This window comes from Triticum aestivum, chromosome 5B (assembly GCF_018294505.1).
Source record: "Triticum aestivum cultivar Chinese Spring chromosome 5B, IWGSC CS RefSeq v2.1, whole genome shotgun sequence".
NCBI classification, from domain to species: domain Eukaryota; kingdom Viridiplantae; phylum Streptophyta; class Magnoliopsida; order Poales; family Poaceae; genus Triticum; species Triticum aestivum.
The window spans coordinates 106,516,292-106,531,338 of NC_057807.1; positions in this window are offsets into that span (position 1 = coordinate 106,516,292).

Below are 15,047 nucleotides of genomic sequence, written 5' to 3' on the forward strand. Positions count from 1 at the left end.
TATTCAACCCAAATTTATTGATTCGACACAAGGGGAGCCGAAGAATATTCTTGAGTATTAGCAGTTGAGTTGTCAATTCAACCACACCTGGATAACTTAGTATCTGCAGCAAAGTGTTTAGTAGCAAAAGTGGTATGGTAATAAAGGTAACAGTAGCAAAAGTAAAGATAAATGTTTTTGGGTTTTTGTAGTAGTTGTAAGAGTAGCAATGGAAAAGTAAATAAGCGAAGAACAATATGTGAAAAGCTCGTAGGCAACGGATCAGTGATGGATAATTATGCCAGATGCGATTCCTCATGCAATAGTTATAACATAGGGTGATATAGAACTAGCTCCAATTCATCAATGTAATGTAGGCATGTATTCCGTAAATAATCATACGTGCTTATGGAAAAGAACTTGTATGACATCTTTTGTCCTACCCTCCCATTGCAGTGGGGTCCTTAAGGAAACTAAGGGATATTAAGGCCTCCTTTTAATAGAGAACCGGAACAAAGCATTAGCACATAGTGAATACATGAACTCCTCAAACTACGGTCATCAACGAGAAGTATCCCGATTATTGTCACTTCAGGGTTGTCGGATTATAACACATAATAGGTGACTATAGACTTGCAAGATAGGATCAATAACACACATATATTCATGAAAACATAATAGGTTTAGATCTGAAATCATGGCACTCGGGCCCTAGTGACAAGCATTAAGCATAGCAAAGTCATAGCAACATCAATCTCAGAACATAGTGGATACTAGGGATCGAACCCTAACAAAACTTACTTGATTACATGGTAAATCTCATCCAACCCATCACCGTCTAGCAAGCCTACGATGGAATTACTCACGCAGGCATTGAGCATCATGAAATTGGTGATGGAGGATGGTTGATGATGACGACGGTGACGAATCCCCCTCTCCGGAGCCCCGAACGGACTGCAGATCAGCCCACCCGAGAGAGATTAGGGCTTGGCGGCGGCTCCGTGTTGTAAAACGCGATGAAACTTTCTCTCTGATTTTTTTCTCCCTGAGACGGTATATATGGAGTTGGAGTTGAGGTCGGGAGGTGTCCAGGGGGCCCACGAGATAGGAGCGCGCGCCCTAGGGGCGCCCCCTGTCTCGTGGACAGCCCGTGGGCCCCCTGGCCTTGATTCTTTCGCCAAAAATTCTTATTAATTCTGAAAAGTGCCTCCTTGGATTTCCAGGACATTCCGAGAACTTTTCTTTTCTACACATAAAATAACATCATGGCAGTTCTGCTGAAAACAGCGTCAGTCTGGGTTAGTTTCATTCAAATCATGCAAGTTAGAGTCCAAAACAAGGGCAAAAGTGTTTGGAAAAGTAGATACGTTGGAGACGTATCACACGCGTGGAGGGATGAGAGCAGAGCACCTGGAGGGATGCGAGAGCAGAGCGCGTGCGGTGGGACGCGAGCAGAGCGCACCGCAGCCGCCTGAACCGCAAGCAACCACACGCATAGAGCAGTTGAACTTGCAGGAAATGGTCGCCTACAAGCCGGCCGACAGTTGCGTCGCTGCGTAGAGAGCGGCTGTGTGGTACCACCTCTGTCTAGTCTATAGTCTCCTTTATATTCCGTGCCATACTTTGCCCTCAAATTTAGCCAACAAAATGTTAATGCATGTTTTAAAAATTGTAAAATTCGAAACTATTTTCAAATACAAATCCAACTATATAATCTTTGGCGACATGCATTCGTATTTTATTAGTTAAATCGTACTTATAAACCAGGACGATGGTATAGTAGGTAATTAAATCGCAAACATTTTTTATTAAACGTATCTGTACGTGGCCTTTCTTCCTCCTCTCGCACGTCTTTTCACCCCGTTGTCGCAGACGGCTTAGAGCGCAAGCTTGCGCAACACGCGGTGGCGTTCTTTCTACCAAACGGTGGCATCTATGAATCATCGGTGAGCCCGTTCCCGCGCAACCTCCAAGGTTCCGCGCAAGCTTCCTGCCCGACTCGGTGAAATCCCCCAAAATCCCAATGCTTACCAGCCTTCTATAAAAACCCTCACGGCCGGCGAGTCCTGCGTCGCATTTTCCCCTCCATCCCTGTAGCTTATCTCGTCTACTTCTCCCACAACCGCCAATGGCACCGATCCGTCGTCGTCGCTCAGCCACTCCACCGTCATCAGAGGATAGCTCTAGCTGGGAGGCTACACTACGGCGGCGTCGCAGTCCGCGGCATAGTGTAGTGCACGTGGCGTCCCTGTTGGGTGTGCGCGGAACACCCACCACATGCTCCGCCGCCGGTGCCCATTGGCAGCTGTTGCCGGCCGCCGTTGCCGCCACACCACCATTGAAAGCCAGGGCCATCGCCTGCTCCGCCACCGAAGCCCAAAGGTGGGAGGTGGCCGTCGTGGCCGCCACCCCACTGTCGGCCACTGTGGCCATCACCCGCTCTGCCACCGCGGCCCGAACGTGGGAGCTGGTGGTCGTGGCCGCCACCCCGTCGTCGACCGCCATGGCCCCCAGCCCACCGTCGACTGTCGGGGTCATCACCCGCTCCGCCACCACCGCCCGAAGGCAAGAGGCGGAGGTGGATGCCCGCAGGTGCGTCAGTGACCTTGCGCGCTACACCGAGTTCCTGCGGGAGGACGAGGAGCACCTTGTCGAGCTGCAAAGAGCCTTACCGCCTCCATGGCCGCAGCACACGCCATCTTAGAGGCGAGGAATCAGGAGATCCACGACGAGAACCACCGCTTCGAGAGGGGTCGTCAGGAGCGGCAGAGGGCGTTCGAGGTGAGCGTCGCTGAAGCTGCGTTAGCGGCAGGCACCGCATTGCGGTTTCCCAGCTCATCTCTAGGCTCCTCCTCCTCCGCCTCTTACTGAGGAGAGGCAGCCAAAAGTAGTACAAAGCCCCTCCGTAGTAGTAGTAGTAGTAGTATTTAGGGGCTATTTTGTTCAGTTCATCTGACTATAGATATGGTGGAACTATACAACGTACTTAAAATTAGCTAGTATATATATTTGAACTAGCTATTTCAGTACGTCGTTGGCAACAATTGGGGAAAAGTTTGGTTGGTTCAGCTGTCGAGTTGAACTGTTTGTATAAGAACGACTACTTAATCTATGAATGAAATATATGCTTAATTACTGAATTTTAGTTGCAAAAAGTAGATACTGGTAGTGATTTTTAGCTTCATATTTTGACAAATCACAGTGGTACAAGGATTGACAAATCTTACCAAATTGTGTGTACATGGTTGCACACAGGTCATCCAAAACAACTGTTTGCGTTGAAGGGATGCACAAATCCTCCGCTGCTCTCACTTTGCATACGGGTGTTCTATCTAAAACGTTTGCGATCAAGAGCTACAGAAATCCTGCTCGACACATTTTATCTTGGCTTCATGGGGAAGCTGTAGCTTTGCATACGGGTGTTCTAACTAAAACGTTTGTGATGAGTGTTTTATATTTAAAAAGAGAATTAAACTGCAGCTTGGACGCCATTAATGGAGAGGATGCAAGCAAGGCGGGCGGCCATGAAAGTAAAAGGGCTCGCTTCCCACTGAATCTGCATAGCGTACAGCTCGCACGCTTCCCGGTGAGCCTGCGCACTCGAGGACATCTTGCGTTCCTCTCAGTCAGCCTGCGCATCGAACGGCGCTCGCACGCCGCCCATTCAGTCAAGGTCAAGCAGCTGTCCGCACGGCACCTCCTACATCCATTAAAACCAAGACACCTGGCGTCACGTGAATGGTTAACAGAATTTTTGATTTACTATAATTTAAAAACCAGGCATCTCAATGTTTTGTCGGCAATCAACGGTGCCCTGGTGTTTAAAATTCATTACCATTTCTTGCGTGGGACCTAAGCATGCACCCAAGGACACAGATTTGATTTTTCAACCAATTTATATGCACTGGAGCATGTGCATGTAGTTCAAATTTGAATTATGCACATAAATGTAGTGAAAATTCAGTTAATGCATAAAAATGTCCAAACGAACCCCGAAAAATCACAAAAATTCACACAACACTCCTCTTGTTCTATGTTGACACGAGAAAAAAAATTCAAAGCAATACGAGGCAATGGATATTGTTTCATCCCCAAAGGTGGGAAATTCCCTACCGAAAACCATCATGCTTGTTGTGAGAAGCTCCGGTTTGTGAGAAGCATATACCCAAACCTGCCCCAAATGGGAGAAAATATGTACCGCGGCATGTTGATGCCGCTCCATGATAGCATGCCAAGTTTCATGAATTTTAGACGAGTTTTGGATTTACTATAATTAAAAAACCAGGCATCTCAATGTTTTGCCGGCAATCAACGGTGCCCTGGTGTTTGAAATTCATTCCCATTTCTGGCATGGGACCTAAGCATGCACCCAAGGACACATATTTGATTTTTCAACCAATTTGTATGCACTGGAGCATGTGCGTGTAGTTCAAATTTGAATTATGCACATAAATGCATTGAAAACTCAGTTAATACATAAAACTGTCCAAACGAACCCCGAAAATCACAAAAATTCAAACAACACTCCTGTTGTTCTATGTTGACATGAGAAAAAAAATTGAAAGCAATAAGAGGCAATGGATATCATTTCGTCCCCAACGTGGGACGTTCCCTACCGAAAACCTTCATGCTTGTTGTGAGAAGCTCCGGTTTGTGAGAAGCATATACCCAAACCTGCCCCGAATGGGACAAAAATTGTACCACGGCATGTTGATGCCGCTCCATGATAGCATGCAAAGTTTCATGAATTTCAGACGACTCTTGGATTTACTATAATTTAAAAACAAGGCATCTCAATGTTTTGCCGGCAATCAATGGTACCCTGGTGTTTGATATTCATTCCCGTTTCTTGCATGGGACCTAAGCATGCACCCAAGTACACAGATTTGATTTTTCAACCAAATTATATGCACTGGAGCATGTGCATGTAGTTCAAATTTGAATTATGCACATAAATGCATTGAAAACTCAGTTAATGCATAAAAATGTCCAAACGAACCCTGGAAAATCACAAAAATTCACACAACACTCCTGTTGTTCTGTGTTGACACGAGAAAAAAATTGAAAGCAATAAGAGGCAATGGATATTGTTTCGTCCCCAAAGGTGGGACGTTCCCTACCGAAAACCATCATGCTTGTTGTGAGAAGCTCTGATTTGTGTGAAGCATATACTCAAACCTGACCCAAATGGGACAAAATTTGTACCACGGCATGTTGATACCACTCCATGATAGCATGCCAAGTTTCATGAATTTCAGACGAGTTCTGGATTTACTAGAATATAAAAACCAAGCATCTCAATGTTTTGCCGGCAATAAACGGTGCCCAGGTGTTTGAAATTCATTCCCATTTCTTGCATGGGACCTAAGCATGCACCCAAGGACACAGATTTGATTTTTAGAACAATTTATATGCACTGGAGCATGTGCATGTAGTTCAAATTTGAATTATGCACATAAATGCATTAAAAACTCAGTTAATGCATAAAAATGTCCAAATGAACCCCGAAAGGTCAAAAAAATTCACACAACACTCCTGTTGTTCTATGTTGACACGAGAAAAGAATTTGAAAGCAATAAGAGGCAATGGATATCGTTCCGTCCCCAAAGGTGGGACGTTCCCTACCGAAAACCATCATGCTTGTTGTGAGAAGCTCCGGTTTGTGAGAAGCATATACCCAAGCCTGCCCCAAATGGTACAAAATTTGTACCACGGCATGATGATGCCGCTCCATGATAGTATGCCAAGTTTCATGAGTTTCACACGAGTTTTTGATTTACTTGAATTTAAAAACCAGGCATCTCATTGTTTTGCTGGCAATCAACGGTGCCCTGGTGTTTGAAATTAATTCCCATTTCTTTCATGGGACCTATAAGCATGCATCCAAGGACACCAATTTGATTTTTCAACCAATTTATATGCACTGGGGCATGTGCATGTAGTTCAAATTTGAATTGTTCACCTAAAATGGCTAGAAAACCAATTTAATGTATAAATTGTTCAAACAAACCCTGAATAATTCCAATTCTTTTACGACACACATATAGTTGCATGTTCACTCCAGATAAAAGGTCTAGCAATTCAAACACCGTCCATTGCTGCTGTGACCCCATTATGTAATTCAAATCAAGATCAAAAATCAAGTAGATTGCACACAGTTTATTATCAGCAACCGTGTGAGATGCAGCACAAAATTTCCTGGAGAACCATCGGTGTATATTACGCCTATGGCTTACGCGAGAAGGTGCGTCGACTACAGTCCACAGCCGGCGTCTCAAGCACACTAGCTCGCTCCCCAAATACCATTCCACTGTTCAATCGTCGCCGGTGAAAGGTGGCCACATGGACCCGCATCGTGAAGGCAACTTCGCTGGCCCACTCCGGCGAGAGCGTGTCCGTAGCCGCCATGCGCGTGCTAACAAGGTGCATGGGCACGGCCGCAATCTGCGACCGGGCGGCAAAGGCAGCCCAAACGGCCGCTATTGCTTCTCAGGTGGCAGCAGCATCATCTGCCTCGGGGATAGCAACTGGCGAGAGTGGCACAGCAGCTGTCCCTTCCGCAGCGGCGGCCTTAGCCCTAATGGAGGCCTCCCACGACCATGTCAAGCCGCCCACGCCCAGCTCCTGGCGGTCACTGCACAAATCGAATGAAGCTTCTCCGATAACGGTCGGCAACCCAAGGCCAAAGAGTTGGAAATCATCGAGAGCGTTCGAGCAGTCGTCCGTTCCTCTATCACATACCTTGTGACGACGGAGCCCGTCCAAGCCCAGATCGCGTCCACCCACGCCCATCTCATGGCGGCCTTTTCCAAAGAGATGGCGGACGCGAATGGCGAGATGCTTTCCGAGTATGGTGTGATGGATGCCATGGAGCCCCTTCCCCAGGAGACCGTCGGGCGCGAGCTGGACATGGAGGCGGCGGCAGAGATCGACGAGCACCAGCCATAGTAGTACTCTTTGTTTTTTTAATTAAGAGCACCGGTCTTTAATTTGTTAGAGTAATGTTTAGGTTAGCTTGCTCTGTTTAATTGCTGAACTTGCTTGATTAAGAAGTGTGGGTGTGCTGTAGTCTCCTTTGTGTGCCCAAATTATGCAATGACGTGGATGACCACTATAACCGTGAAAATTCGAACTAAAACTTTTGACGTTCAAACTCATCACACATGGGTTAAGCTATCTGAATCGATTGTGATGTCCACTTACCACGCACAGCTCTGAATAAGGGACCGTGTCTGATGACACTTAGCGCGCCAGTTTTTTCGCTGAAGCGATTCCAAATTTTCGGCTTCCACGGAAATATCTACCTCCCCGCCCCTCCCCCTTACCAAAAGCCACATTTCCCCTCTTTCCACCTTCCTTTCCAAGTGGAAATCTTCACTCCTTTCTTGCAGCGCCGCCTCCTCGTCGGCGACCCTCCTTCACGCTGCTCGGCCTCCTCTATCCAGGAAGGTAATCCACACCCGACCCCCATCCTCCTCCTTCCACATCCCACATGCCCCGACCGCCGGCGCGAGCACGACACCTTCCACCAAAATCAGCCACCCCTCCATGCGGCCGACTCCTTGTAGTCACCAGCTATTGTGATAATGCCCTTGGTACCTAGCATCTTCATCTTGAGGTTGGCATAGTGCGGCACTGCCATGAACTTGGCTAGAGCTGGCCAGCCTAGGAGCGCATGGTAAGGGCTTTCCAGGTTAACCACCTCAAACCAAATTGCCTCGCAGTGGAAATGATCTTTGTCTCCGAAGAGGGCATCTATCTTGATCTTACCGATTGGTGACCAGGAAAGGCCAGGTACAATGCCATGGAAGACAGTCCGACTGGGTTGAAGTTGTCTCTAATTGATGCATAGCTTCTCCATGGTGCCGCGGTAGAGGATGTTGATTCTGCTACCGTCGTCTATCAGAACTCGGGAGAAGCGAGCAGCTCGCCTCTCCGTTGAGAAAGTGGCATCCAGCACCATGGCGTAGGAACCCGGAGAAGGCATCACTTCTGGGTGGTCTACACGGCTCCAGCTGATGGGCCTCTTGGACCAGTGCATGAACTCTGTGTTCTCTGAACCAACAGCGTTCACCTCATGGTGCTGCTGATGTCGACTGTGCCGGTCGTTAGCCACACTGGTGAAGACGACATAGGCTCCATGTTGTTCGGGGAATTCATCTTGGATGGCGGCGACCAGGCGGGCCGCCGGCTGCTGAGGAGGCGGAGCCGGCGGGCCAGCAGGCGGAGGTGGTAGTCCTTCGCCCTTGGCAATGCGGACGAGCCAGTGGCACTTTCGAGTCATGTTGTTGAACAGCTTCGCGCCGCTCTGGAACTTGCAGGGAGCATCAAGGGTTTGCTCGAAGGAGAAGCCGGGCAACCAAGCGGGCTTGCCGCCTTTCTAACGCTTGGGGTCGGGCTGACCCTCTGGCTGCCGGTCTTCAATCGTTGTCACCTGCCGGCTGGTGGAAGCCGGCTACGGGGCCTTGCGCTTGTTGTCGTTCTGCTGCTAGCACCGACTGTTGTCACCAGCCGGCGTCTGAGGAGCCGGAGGGAGCACTTTTCCTGATGCATCCACTCGGAGTTCCGACTTCATGGAGGAGTCGGTAGTGGCGTACTTGTCTGCTACGATCAGCAGGTCGTCGAGCGTGGCTGGCTCATCACAGAGGAGTCGGTGCTTGAGTAAGGTGCCCTCTTGGCACCGGGCAGTGAAGTACTCTATGGCTTGCACCTTGTGCACCCCTTCGCAGGAGTTGCGCAGTTCAGCCCACCGCGTCAAGTAGTCATGGGTGGACTCAGTCGGACCTTGAACAAACAAAGAGAGCTGGCGAGGCTGGGGTGGCCGCTTGTAGGTGTTGGGAAAGTTGTGGATGAATACTTCAGTGAAGTCCAGCCAGTTGTTGACGCTGTAGGGCTTGAGGCTGTTCAGCCATGTCCGGGCCGTGTTCTGGAGCATGAGTGGAACATACTTCACGGCAACCCGCTTGTTGCCGTTTGCTATGCTGACAGCTGTGGAGTAGTCAACCAGCCAATCCTCCGGCTACAAGGAGCCATTGTACTTAGGAGTGTCTCAGGGGAGCAAGAACCCTTTGGGGAAGGGCTCGTCGTGAATGCAGGGGCCAAAACAAGGTGGGCTGATTGCATCCTCTTCTTCTACCACCAGGGATCGGGCCAGGCAGTCGATCCGGTGGCGGGCGTCGTTCTCTCTGACTCCTGCACGGTGGCCTAGCCGGTCTCTAAGAGTCGGGTGCTCAATAGGTGGTGGGGAAGCGTGCCTCTCCATGCGCGGGGGAGGCGGATGATCGCTCCACCAATCCACTGCTCATGGGCGGCCGTCTTGGTCGCGCTTGATGGTGATGCGTGTGCGGATGCGGCTGGCAGCCGGCCCTTGGTCTCTTCGGTCGCGGGCACCGCCTTCCGGGGACCGCGAGGTCGCATCGTGTTCTCGGCTAGGGGGAAGGTTCTCGGCATGCTGGCCGGGTTCCTCCACTCGGTGGCCAGCTTCTTGCTGCGCAGCGGCCGCGTCGAGTAGCAACTGGACGCGCTCCATCATGCAGCGACGCTCGTCACCCTCCAGGTGGTCCAGCTCATCTACCGCTACCTGGGCGGCGCGCAGGTTCTCCAAAGGCATGGTGTAGACAGGGCGGTTGCCCCCCAGCATGCTGGCGATGGCCGCGCCATGTTGCCGGATCATGCCCACGCGGCTGGGCTCGCCAGCAGCCAGCGTACCTGATGTCAACTACACAACCTTCTTCTTGTAGACGTTGTTGGGCCTGCAAGTGCACAGGTTTGTAGGACAGTAGCAAATTTCCCTCAAGTGGATGACCTAAGGTTTATCAATCCGTGGGAGGCGTAGGATGAAGATGGTCTCTCTCAAACAACCCTGCAATCAAATAACAAAGAGTCTCTTGTGTCCCCAACACACCCAATACAATGGCAAATTGTATAGGTGCACTAGTTCGGCAAAGAGATGGTGATACAAGTGCAATGTGGATGGTAGATGTAGGTTCTTGTAATCTGAAAATATAAAAACAGCAAGGTAACTAATGATAAAAGTGAGCGTAAACGGTATTGCAATGGTAGAAAACAAGGCATAGGGTTCATACTTTCACTAGTGCAAGTTCTCTCAACGATAATAACATCGATAGATCATATAACAATCCCTCAACATGCAACAAAGAGTCACTCCAAAGCCACTAATAGCAGAGAACAAACAAAGAGATTATGGTAGGGTACGAAACCACCTCAAAGTTATTCTTTCGGATCAATCTATTCAAGAGTTCGTACTAGAGTAACACCTTAAGACACAAATCAACCAAAACCCTAATGTCACCTAGATACTCCATTGTCACCTCAAGTATCTGTGGGCATGATTATACAATATGCATCACACAATCTCAGATTCATCTATTCAACCAACACAAAGTACTTCAAAGAGTGCCCCAAAGTCTCTACCGGAAAGTCAAGACGAAAATGTGTGCCAACCCCTCTGCATAGGTTCATGGGCGGAACCCGCAAGTTGGTCACCAAAACATACATCAAGTGGCACGTGATATCCCATTGTCACCACAGATAAGCACGACAAGACATACATCAAGTGTTCTCAAATCCTTAAAGACTCAATCCAATAAGATAACTTCAAGAGGGAAACTCAATTCATCACAAGAGAGTAGAGGGGGAGAAACATCATAAGATCCAACTATAATAGCAAAGCTCGCGATACATAAAGATCGTGCCATAGAGAGAACACGAGAGAGAGAGATCAAACACATAGCTACTGGTACATACCCTCAGCCCCGAAGGTGAACTACTCCCTCCTCGTCATGGAGAGCGCCGGGATGATGACGATGGCCACCGGTGATGGGTTCCCCCTCCGGCAGGGTGCCGGAATGGGCTCCCGAGAGGTTTTTGGTGGCTACAGAGGCTTGTGGCGGCGGAACTCCTGATCTATCTTGATATTCGATGTTTTTAGGGTACGTAGGCTTATATAGGCGAAAGAAGTTAGTTGGGGGAGCCTCGAGGGGCCCACGAGAGGGTAGGGCGCACCCAGGGGGCGCGCCCCCTGTCTCGTGGCCTCCTCGATGATCTTCTGACGTGAACTCCAAGTCTCCCGGATCATATTCGTCCTAAAAATCACGCTCCCGAAGGTTTCATTCCGTTTGGACTCCGTTTGATATTCCTTTTCTTCGAAATACCGAAACAGGCAATAAAACAACAATATGGGTTGGGCCTCCGGTTAATAGGTTAGTCCCAAAAATGATTTAAATGTGTAAAATAAAGCCCATAGTCATTCAAAACAGGTAATAAAATAGCATGAATGCTTCATAAACTATAGATACATTGGAGAGACGTATCAGTGCCGCAGATGGTGCGGTCGATCTCGCGCTGGTAGGCCTCGGTGAGGCATCTCACGGCGGCCAACTTTTTGGCGTTCTCGACGAGGGCAACGCGGCAGGCCTCCAGCATCTCGCAGTTGGCATCTGCGGCTATGGGCGTGGACAGGTCCCGCATTGCCGCCTGCAGCGGGTCCTGGCCGGCCCGGCTAGAAGCTCCATCGTGGCTGACGACCAGCACCTCCGTCACAGTGCTGGTGCTAGTCTCGCTGGTCGCAGGAGGGAGCGGGTCGTCGATGACCACCACGTTGGTGGGGAAAGCATCGAGGGCTGCCGTGTCGGAGTCGACAAGCATCGAGTCGGTGGAGCCAACTAACTCTAGGTCAGAGGCCGACTCGTTGGCGACGTGGAGCTTGCCAAGGAGATCAACGAGGAAGCTCTCAAAGCTGGGTGCACCTGTGTCGGGCGCAGGCTCGTCGGCGAGGCGGATCCCGCCGATGAGATCAGCGAGGCAGCTTGCGGTGCAAATGGCTTCCATGTCGTGCAGTGCGTCAACGCAAACGCCATCGGGCGTGCCGGGCTGGCTGCGCTCGCTAGGAAGGAGAGGGTTCCCATCCAGAATGTGTTTCCGGACGACGGTGCACCTAGCCCCATGGTGGGTGCCAAATGTCGGGGATATCGTGCGACATATGCTAGGGGGTGGCTTATCATGGATGGGGACAAGAGTACGTTGCCGGGCTCTAGAGGCGGGAGTGAGCAAGACCGCATACACCTGTGAATCTTACCCAGGTTCGGGGCTGTCCTAGGAGATAACACCCCTAGTCCTGCTCTGCGGGGTCTCCGCATGATCACTATCTCAACAAGGTAGCTACAAGCTTACTCCTTAAGCTGTTTTGCTAGAGAAGGAAGAAGAACAAGGCTAGCTCTACTCCACTCTCTCTACGGGTGTGTGTGTGTGCTCTAAGGTTTTCAACCCTTTGCATGGGTCACCTGGGAGGTTTATACAGGCCTACCCCCTAGGGGTACAATGGTAATCCGGTCGAGTGTAGGACCCGGCCGTCAGTGTCTCTGGGCGCCAACTTCTTCGCCGGCTGCTTGGGCTCGCCACCTGGTGGGTCCTGCCGGCTATCGGTTACTCGGCCGACAGGCCATGCCCACCGCTGGTGGGTCTGGTTGATCTCTTTATACTGTAGCCTTGCTACTGATGATGGATGCTTTGTCGGGGGAAGCGTGGCTATAGTCCCTCCCGCCTGGCGGGCGCTCACTGTAGCCACACACCGTCTTATCTGGTTAATGGTGCATAGATTCCGATGGAGGAGGGGGCTGCTTGCTAGAAGGCGGCCCACTCCCGTTTCCACCTGGTGTAGCATCACTACCTTCTGGGGCTTGCCGAAAGGTAGGGCCCGCCGCCTGCTGGCCATAACGACCGGTCATCATGGGGGCATGGCTCCCTCTGACGTGGGTGATGTCACGGGCCGTGTGGGAATAGTGTCGCGCCGGGCGAGGGGTGTCCGCTTGGCACACCGCACTATAGCCACACTCGGCCCTGAATTTGGGGGTGGCAGGTCGTACTGTAGCCACGCCCCATCCCGTTGTGGTAATGGGGGTGCAGACTTTGAGGGCATGAGGGTCGGCCTCTACGTGGCCGTCTTCTGTGATCTTGCCGCCTTCTAGCAGCCGGCCTCCTAGACCAGCCGGCCTGAACAGCCAGCCGTTCTTCCAGGAGGTATGAGGGGCGCAGCTAGCCCCGATGTCTCGAAAAACCATGGGGAGCTGATGAGGCTACCTGTGGTCATTTACTCCGACAGCCATTTACCTTCATCTCTCGCGTCACACGACACAATAAGCACACCCACGACGACACATACAGAGAGGACATCCAGCGGTTCCAATGGCGCTCCCAGCAGCCAACGACGACAACGGCGGGCAATTCACCACGCATCACGTAGTGGACGCCCACGTGAGGGGGAAGGCCCTCTCGGTGGTGTACACGAATAATCCGGTCTCGATGGAGAGCTCCATCCAAACAATAGAGCAGTTCCTTGCCGAGGACAAGTACGAGTGGTCGGCTTCGACCTCGAGTACACCATCGGTCGTGCCGGGCATGATCAAAAGGTTACTGTTGCCCAGTTGTGCGTGCGACATGACGTCCTCGTCTACCCCTACCACCTTGCCACAAGGCCTTGCGAGCATTTCTCCAGGTTTATCAACAGCTCCGACTATAGTTTCGCTACTGTGGACACTACCAACGATCTAAAGGCGCTCAAGGTTTCGGACCTTAAATGCCCGAATCTTGTCAACATCTAGCACCACTACTAGGTCTGGGGCAGCGAGAAAAGCAAACTGAACTCCCTGGTTGACCTCGCCTCGGCCATGATCGACCTCTACTACATGAAGATGAAGAATGAGAGCAAGAATGACAAGAACGCCTAGCACAGTGTGTGGCATGAGAGACTGGATGAACAACATCTCAAGTACGCGACCATGAACGCGTACACAAGCTACGAGATGTACAGGCGGATGGTTGACATGAGGAAGTGTCTTCTTCCTGCCCCAGACGAGGGATCGAGCCACAGAGCAGTGGCAGGAATGTCACAAGAAGTAGATGATTAGACGATCGTTTCTCCTACTTTATAATGCATGCAATTTTTTGTGTGCGAATGATCTGTATAGTCACTTTTGTATTTGGATGTTTATTTCAGTTATATATATACATGTTATTCTTTTGTACACAGAGCAAATCACCCAGCTTATTGGCAGTAATCATTTGTGTTATTATTGGTCTTCGCACACATTGCTGATAACGAACCTGTTTGCCGCGTACCACACACATCTTGTTCAGTTGAACCGTTTCCATTGTGTTGTCCAATCACACACAGTTCATCCTAGTGAATCGTACATTGTATATCGCACACACCTTCATCTGGCTACCCATTTCTTTTGTTCCTCCTCATTCCAAACAGTTAATTGAACTGAACCGTATGCCCTGCATTGCACACGCAACTAAAATCTGAACCGTGTTTGATGCATCCTTCATCACAAACGTTTTGCACCTTTTTTGACGATTTTTACACCACCGTTTGCAATTATGGCATCGCACACAGTTTCGTCGAAGGGTCTCTGATCGTAGTATCGCGTTTGGACCATCCCGCAGTAGTGAAAACTGTACAAACAAAAGAAACTATGTACAAAGGATAAAGAAGAAAAAAGACCTACCTATGCCTACCTATATTACAACAAAGAACCAATCCAAGCAAGCAGCCTAGGTTTAATACTATCCTTAACCCTATGAGCTAGAAGGGACATATCATGGATGAATTTACATTTCCATGCACTGAAAGTGGCTCTCTCAGCTCTAAAGATCCTGCCATTCCTTAGTATCCAAATATTCCAAGCTACTGTTAACATAACTTCAAAGAAGAAGGGATGCTTGAATCTGGATCTAGCATGGAGGATACACTGTTGACTATCTGGGCCTCTCGACCAATCAATGCATAAATAATTCCATACCCTAGAGCTAAAAGTGCGATTGAAGAACAAGTGCATCATGTCTTCATACACAAACTCATTGTAGATGAGATAGAGGTTATCATCCTGGCTTGATCTCCAATGTCTTCTAACCAGCATATCCTTGGTGTTGAGTCTGTCAAAGAATAGAGACCAACCAAAAACCTTGATCTTCATGGTGCACCTACTTTGCCATAACCATTTACAAGGTTGGATGGTAGGCAAATTTGAGTGCATTATTGTGTAAAA